At 31.1% G+C, this 7,744-nt stretch overlaps 1 long non-coding RNA gene across 1 annotated transcript; it reads left to right on the top strand.

The window, feature by feature from the left end:
* The first annotated feature begins 522 nt into the window (after positions 1-522).
* Positions 523-1,821, top strand: LOC111193693 (uncharacterized). The gene is made up of 3 exons (XR_002650630.2): positions 523-680; positions 766-824; positions 936-1,821. It is a non-coding gene; the product is annotated as an uncharacterized LOC111193693 (long non-coding RNA).
* Positions 1,822-7,744: the final 5,923 nt, after the last annotated feature.

Raw genomic sequence — 7,744 nt, 5'->3', positions numbered from 1 at the left:
AGATGTCTACATTATATATAATTTTTTTTTAATCTGCAATAACATCCTTATACATTTTTTTTTTTATTTTACACCATAAACAATCATTTAGCTTATCCAGGCGGCATAGCGGACATGGCAAAAATCCACCCGCACATTACAGAAAACTGTATAAAATATAAATAAATTACTTTAAAGTGAATGTTAACATTTCATATATTTGTGATATAATCTTGAAAAATGTACTGATACACAGTTTTTGTGTGAAATTTAAATAATTTTGCTTTGAAGAAACAAAAGGTGCGTTAAACTGATATTGAACCAACAAAAGTAATAGCATAACTCACATAATATCAAATGATATCTTGTGTTAAATGTTTCTGATTGGATCACAAGTCAAATATATGTGGTGTAGGTTTTTAATCATGTCAAGTAAATCTGAAGTTCACTTATACTTAATTATACTTTTACTCCTCATTCTATATCAGTCAGAACTAATTGAGAATTTAATGGATTATTCTTTTCATTAGAAACAGTCTCTGACAGCAGTACCTCTACCACACCCGCTGTGAGCACTGCTGGACAGGTACGTTTATCAGGAGACAGCGGGAAGTGTGGACTGGTTTGGAGTCTGGTGGTCATTATGAGCTTCATAAGCATCCTCATAACTGCACTGGTGTTTTTGATAATCCAGAACACAAGTAGGTTGGTTTAGAGTATACCCAGTTTACAATTTGAGTTTATAATTATGGGTTTAATATAAAAAAAACTCTATTTGATAAACAGGGAGAAGAAACACAGAAACATCTCAAACTGGACAGCGAACACATCACAATGCAAATACGGTATGTGGTCCTGTTAAAACTTATTCAAAGTTGTATAACATGAATTATTGATATAATTTTACTATTTGATATTGATATAAATTTTACTATTTTAATTGAATCTGTTTTCAGGAGGAGATTGAAGAAGTGCAGTACAGCGCATTGCGTTTTTCAAAGCCTAAACAATAAGTTAAGTGAGACTGAAAGCTTTCATTTCTAATATACCTATCTACCTATCATATGTACCTAAAGCGTATTGTTGCTCAGACTTTTTTAAGGCTTTGCTTAGTCATTTTGATTTGTTGGATCATTAGCAGTGTGTAAATTGCCTACAAATGACAGTAAATAATGAATGAAGGAATTTTCCAGCTTTTTAAACTTTGTCTCGATGTATCTTGCCATGGATTGTGTCTAATTGTGTCTAATACCTTAATTATGCTGTGGATTATCATGGAAAACCCTTTAAACAAATTTCCCTGTGTTTGTTCATTTGATGTTGCAACATATGTTAATGCCTTGTACACGACTTTGTTCTAGCGTGCTCTTGTCTTATTATAAAGCTTAAGTCTCAATGCATTTTGTATATTTTGCTCAATCATTTGTTCAATCATTTCAATTGTTTTGTGCTTTAGTTTTAAACAGTGTATACCATATTGCTATAAATAAAATACAAGAATATAAAGGAATAAAAAAAAAATAGAGAGTCAAATTCTACCATCAAATGATCTGAAAATGCAATGCTGAATAGATGCACAATAGGGACAAAAGCACTGAAACATCTACAGTTTTTTGATGTACTTTGCACCTGAGCGCTCCACAACTCCTTAAGTTTGTATTACAGCCGAAGTTGAGTTGTTGTGGTTTGTAAATGCTTTATTCACTTATATATGCTTAATACCACTTATCATCAGCTGACATGTTAAATTCAGAACATCCCATTCTTTTAGTACTGTTTGTAAAGGCAGACTGCACTGCTTGGTGCTTAATTTTATACACCAGTGGTGATGGGACTAAAAACTCAAAACACCTAAAATTATTTATTAATGCTTCTGTTCACATAGTATTTACTCTTCCTGTCCAATAAAAAAATGTATATCCAAACAGCAACATTTCATGCGAGAGATAAAACCTTATTGTATATGTATTCACTGTGTTATTATTGTCAACATATTTTTATTATTTACTGCTGACTTTGTTGTAGTACATCTTTGTGTGTATGCAACATATGTTTGAAAAAAAAAAACCTTAAGAAATTAAATAACATTTTGTGTGTTTAAATTGTGTAGTGAACTAAAAAGCAGATATACTTGTGTTTTTATTGGACAGCAATGTTATATCACTGTTAGAACAACACTTCACAGCTCCAAAATAGTAACTTTAAAGAAAAGGCAAAAAAATAACTAAATTATTAGGTTGTATTAGAATAAATATAAGATTTTTTTTGTGTTGGTCTGTTTGTTTGTTTTTTTGTTTAATTTGAATAGATTGTAAAGAGAATTTATAGATTTATGAAAAGTAAAAATACAAAAATGCAAGTACAAGGTTTCTGTTAAACATCATGGAAGAACTATTTTTAGGAGTTAGATGATATAAATCAAGGTAATATTTTTTTAGTAGTATAAAAATTGTATTTGCAGAATATAAAATTGTGACGCCGCCTCGCCGAACCCCGAGCTCAGGGACACGAAGTCAGCGGGTAGGTAGTGACCAAGGGGGAAAAAATGCAGTGAATCCAGCAGTTCAAATGGTGAGCTTTTATTTACAGTGCGAGTGAAAAAAATACAAACAAGAACTGTGCAAAAACGGAAAATAAACGCAGTTAAAATTCCTGACTAGTTTCAGTACAGGTAAATAAACCAAGTCATCAAGGCAGACTTGTTTTTTTTACTGTAGGTTTGTGCTTACTATGTGTTTACGTATAATATGCAAATATGAAATGTGTACATACTCTATAATAGTCATTTGAAATGACAGTTATTAGTCCTAACAATGTAATAAAAATGTTCATTGACATTTTGTATGTTACATGTGATTTAATAGATGACTTTCTCTCCAGCTGCTTCTTTAATATACATGTTTTAAGACATGCTTCTCAGTAATTATGTGTGGTAAGATTAAATTGTAACTGTTGTAAATAATTTATTACCTGTAATAATATATTGATTATGATGATGGTTGAGTCTAATATTCTCTTACTCTGGTAGAAACTGATTGGAACATCAAATAGTAAGTTATCAGAAAATAATAACAGTTGTTCATTCTGTTAATTTACCATTTGAAGTTCATTACATTCAGTACATTTGTTTCATATGACTATTGGATAGACAGAAAAATAAGCATACATGCACGGTCGAGGGCTGGACGTGTGTGGGTGGGTAGGTGTGAATCTCATCTGTCCCTTTTGTCAATTACACTTATTCTAGGCCTCTGCTTAGTATTTGTTTTAATACTGTAAAATAATGAATTGATCATTTAACCTAAAAGGTAACCTAACTGTCAAAAGCATCACAGACACAAATCGTTAAACAGTAATTTAATACAACAATAATATCTTTTACATTCTTATAACAAAATATCTGAATAAAAAAATCTATTTTTTGCCGGCTAGGTTATTTACTGGGTAGAAAGAAGATAACCCTGGACACTTTACTGAGTATTTGTTTATACACCATTTACTTGAAATGACCATTCATCAGAGGGAAAAAGCATGCATGCATATCTGAGGGATGGGTGTGTGTGGGTGGTTAGGTGGATGCGAGTTTAAGTAAAGGGGAGTTCCAGCATCAAAGCGAGATTTACTCACTGTCTGATGGTTATATGCAAATGTTCCAACCACAGCTGTGGCTAAGGTTTAACCATAACAATTCTGATCATCTTTATCTACACAGATACCTAAATATTAAGTTTGATTAGTAACTTAAATTAATAACAAACATAGATTGTACAGTAGCTACAGTATGTATTGCATTTGTTAGCATTGCTGGTAATGAACAATAATAGAGTGGGGTCCATAATACATAATGATGGAAACACAGTGCTGTATGAATTGTTGCTTTAATCTGCACCTGATTAATTCATTGAAGATGTGTTTACTTTTAATTACAATGTCTTATTAAGTAAAAACACATTTATTTAATTGTTTTTAGGGGAGGATGAAGCAGCGCAATATATATGCATTCGCATATTTAAGAATTAGTTATTTATTATTTATTCAAATCTAATCTTGACATATTACTGTGTGTTAACAGTATGTTACAGTAAACATGTTTGTCCCTTCAGCTGGAATGATGACCGACCTTCAGTGTTAAAATATGATTAAAATAATAATGCCAGTTGTAGTTTTAAAGCATTTAAAGAATTTTCTCTGGTTATGTTTTTCATATCTGTTAGATAGAAAGAACAATAAGTATGCATGCACATTTCAGTGCTGGATGTGTGTGGGTGTGTAAGTGTGAATCTCATCTGGCCCTGTTATTAATTACACTTAGTCTAGGCTCCTGCTTAATATTTGTTTTAATACAGAAGATAACCTAACTGATCTGCAACTCACTTTAATATAACAATTATCTGTTTAACATTCTGTAAACCAACTATTTGATGTTTTGAAGAAAATCTCTTGATAAATGTTTAATGTTAAATAGTTAGGAAAAAGTTAACAAAATATGTGTCAGTCAACATAAGAAAATGTGTAATGTAACTAATCTGATAATTATTCCCATTTTATTAGCATTTTAATCATAAGACGACTTCAACTATCTAAATGTAATATGTAAGTGTTAAATGTAAATGTATGTGTTAAAAGTAAAAAAACATGTCAGCAACAACAGCAACAAACTATTAAAATATAAAACTTGTGAATATTTTTTGAATTGTCTTACTTCTGCTTTAATCTGAAAAATCTTTTTAGCATATAAATGTTGATGGTTCTTTATAGAACCGCTGTTTTTTTTATAAACCCTTGAAGAAATGTACTTTTTAGGAGTGTGTACAATGTGATAAAAAGAAATGTACAATGTAGAATGAAAAGGAAACTTAATCTACAGTCTACTAAATGTTGTAGAGTAACATGTTGGTATGATATCAGTATAAACACTGAGGACAATCTATACCATCACAAGTGACCATTAAACACTCCAGCTGTATAATGTAATTACTGTCTAACATTATGAATAATTATATATAGATCAGATTATCAATTTCATCTGGTTCAAGGTTGAGCATAATATTCTCTTACATTGGTAAATAATTTTACCAGTGTAAAACATCAAATATTAAGTTGTCACAATAACAATCTATCTTCCATTATTTTACTTTTTATTTGAAGTTCAACATTATTCTACTGACTGTATCATTTACTGACCAATTTTTTTTTTTTTTTACAGCAAACTGGTTTCATATGACTATTGGATAGAAAAAAAATAAGCATGCACATTTGAGGGCTGGATGTGTGGGTGGGTAGGTGGATGCGAGTGTTCAGTAAAGGGGGAGTTCCAGCATCAAAACAAGATACTCATGTTCAAATGTTCCAACCACAGCAGTGGTGAAACTCTGGCCAACAACAACTCCTCAGTCACACAAGACTGTAAATAAATAAATATAGGTAACAGAACGGAGAGGCTTCCCTCTGGGAAGCTTCTGACAGCCACAGTGGTGGACAGTAACAGAGTAAATGTGATTTATAACTGTATTTAACCTTTTATAAAACCTTTTATAATCTTTGCAACCTTTTTTCTTGTACCTGTACTTTACTGAAGTATTTCCTCCATTTTGTTTTAATGTTGCAACATTTCAAATTCACATATCTTACTCTTTTCTCCACTACGTTATATAAAGCTACACAAGTAAAAGTCGTTGTTTTTGGTTTTGATGTACTTTTGTCATTTTACTTAAGAGGATGTCTAAAGGGAGCACTTCTAATTTTTCTGGAGTTATATTTTATCCTGGGTATAAGTGTGCAATGTGTGGTATTGAATGTGGTAAGTGTCTGGTGAAGTGTAGTAAAAGATAGATAGGTAGACTGCTGAACACCATCAGCAAACAGACTGTGGACTCTGCACAGGAAGTAAGATAAGCAAATGCCTGCTTAAATATACCTCTTGTGACAGGACTACACCCATTCAGACGGTTTTATTCACCATTAAAATATTATTTTCTTATTATCTTTTTTTGGTTTATTCTGCATGCTTTAAAAAAAAAACGTTGCAACTACCTGCAACATCTTTAAATCTCAATTAAGATACTTCAGGTGATGTCTGTCTGTCTGTTTGTCTATCTATCTATGCATGCACATGAAATAGTTTTTTCATTTATACTTGTTGTTTTACTTTTATGTTTTTTTTCTTTGTAAGCACTGACATTTTGTTCTGGAAAGGCATTTCAAGTTATTATTACAAATAGATCTACAAGCAAGCAGCCACAAATTCTTTCATTCTACTCTCAAGGGACATGTCTTAAAATGTAAGAAGTGCTGCCTTCTCAAACAGGAGGCAATCATCTCTCTCATATAGTTTATATTTCTATGTATAGGTCCAACAGTCTATCAGCTAATAAAACACAGCTAAACAACCATATCAAAAAGTAAGCTGACTCTACTTTGGCAACATTAGGATCAATATTTTCTATTGCTTTAGATACCGAGATATTTATTAGTACAATTCCAGAGAAAGCGTGAGGGCAGCAAGGCCTTACTTAAATCAGAATTAATTTAATTTTAGACCTACTCTGTGCTGTTTATGTTCCATGCACTGGGGGGTGCTCTTTCACAGGGCTGCTTCAGGCCTCCAGCAGTAACAGTACAACGCTGTCAGAATTGTACTGAAATTACTAGTGAATTTAGGATACAGTATATAGAAGCCATTCTCGAGTACAGTTACACTGGCTTTAAGTAGTAAATACTACATTTTAAGACTTAATTATGACTAGTCTTAACATTTACATGGAATCTATCCAGATTGCAAAAGAACATTGAATCAACATACTGTATATTTCCCATCTCTAATGCAATGTCCGAATTTTAACATTAACCAATGCATATTAGACAATGTTAAATAAAGGTTGTTTTAAGGTGTTTTTTTTCATCATCAACCTTAAAATATATAATGCAACAAAAAAAAAAAAAAAAAAAACAATTATTCAATGTTCTATTTCAGATTTATTCTGAAACAGAACATACATAGTATATAGTAAAAGCTCAAAATAAATATTATGTAATGCAATTTTTACTTGCAGAAGTTTAAATTTCAGACATTTTGTAGATACAGTACCCTTAAAAATAAAGACAGGAAAACAACTAAAGGACACATGAGGCATACAGTTATTCAAAAGCAGTGTGTAAGACTGGTGGAGGAGAACATGCCAAGATGCATGAAAACTGTGATTAAAACCATGGTTATTTGAACTCTTAAAATTTTATGAATATGAACTTTTTTTCTTTGCGTTCTTTGAGGTCTGAAACATCTGCAATTTTTTTTTGTTATTTCAGACATTTCTCATTTTCTGCAAATAAATGCTCTCAATTAGAAAAAAAAAAAATATTTGAAATGTGAAATAAATGTTGTCCGTAGTTTATAGAATAAAAGAACAATGTTCATTTTACTCAAACATATACATATAAATAGCAAAATCAGGGAAACTGATTCAGAAACTGGAATGATCTCTTAATTTTTTAACTTAATTATTTTGTGGTTGAAATGCAATTAATAAGTAGAATTATAACTATACACAGTGAGATTCTGACTAGTAACAACTTTTATATATAAACTACATTCTTTTTAATGTGAAATATAAATATTTCTATATGTTATATTTGAGGTTTTATTAGTAAAACATTTTTTTTGTATTATGGCTTAAGAGTAATTTAGGTAAAATAGTTTTGGAGGTTGTATTTTCGCCAGTTCCTCCCCTTTAAACCCGTCTTATCCCTTTAACTCGGTCTGTCTGCT

Source organism: Astyanax mexicanus, chromosome 5 (genome assembly GCF_023375975.1).
Source record: "Astyanax mexicanus isolate ESR-SI-001 chromosome 5, AstMex3_surface, whole genome shotgun sequence".
Lineage (NCBI taxonomy): Eukaryota > Metazoa > Chordata > Actinopteri > Characiformes > Acestrorhamphidae > Astyanax > Astyanax mexicanus.
The sequence above is the reverse complement of the archived record's forward strand: the minus strand, read 5'-3'. Positions and strand labels throughout refer to the sequence as shown.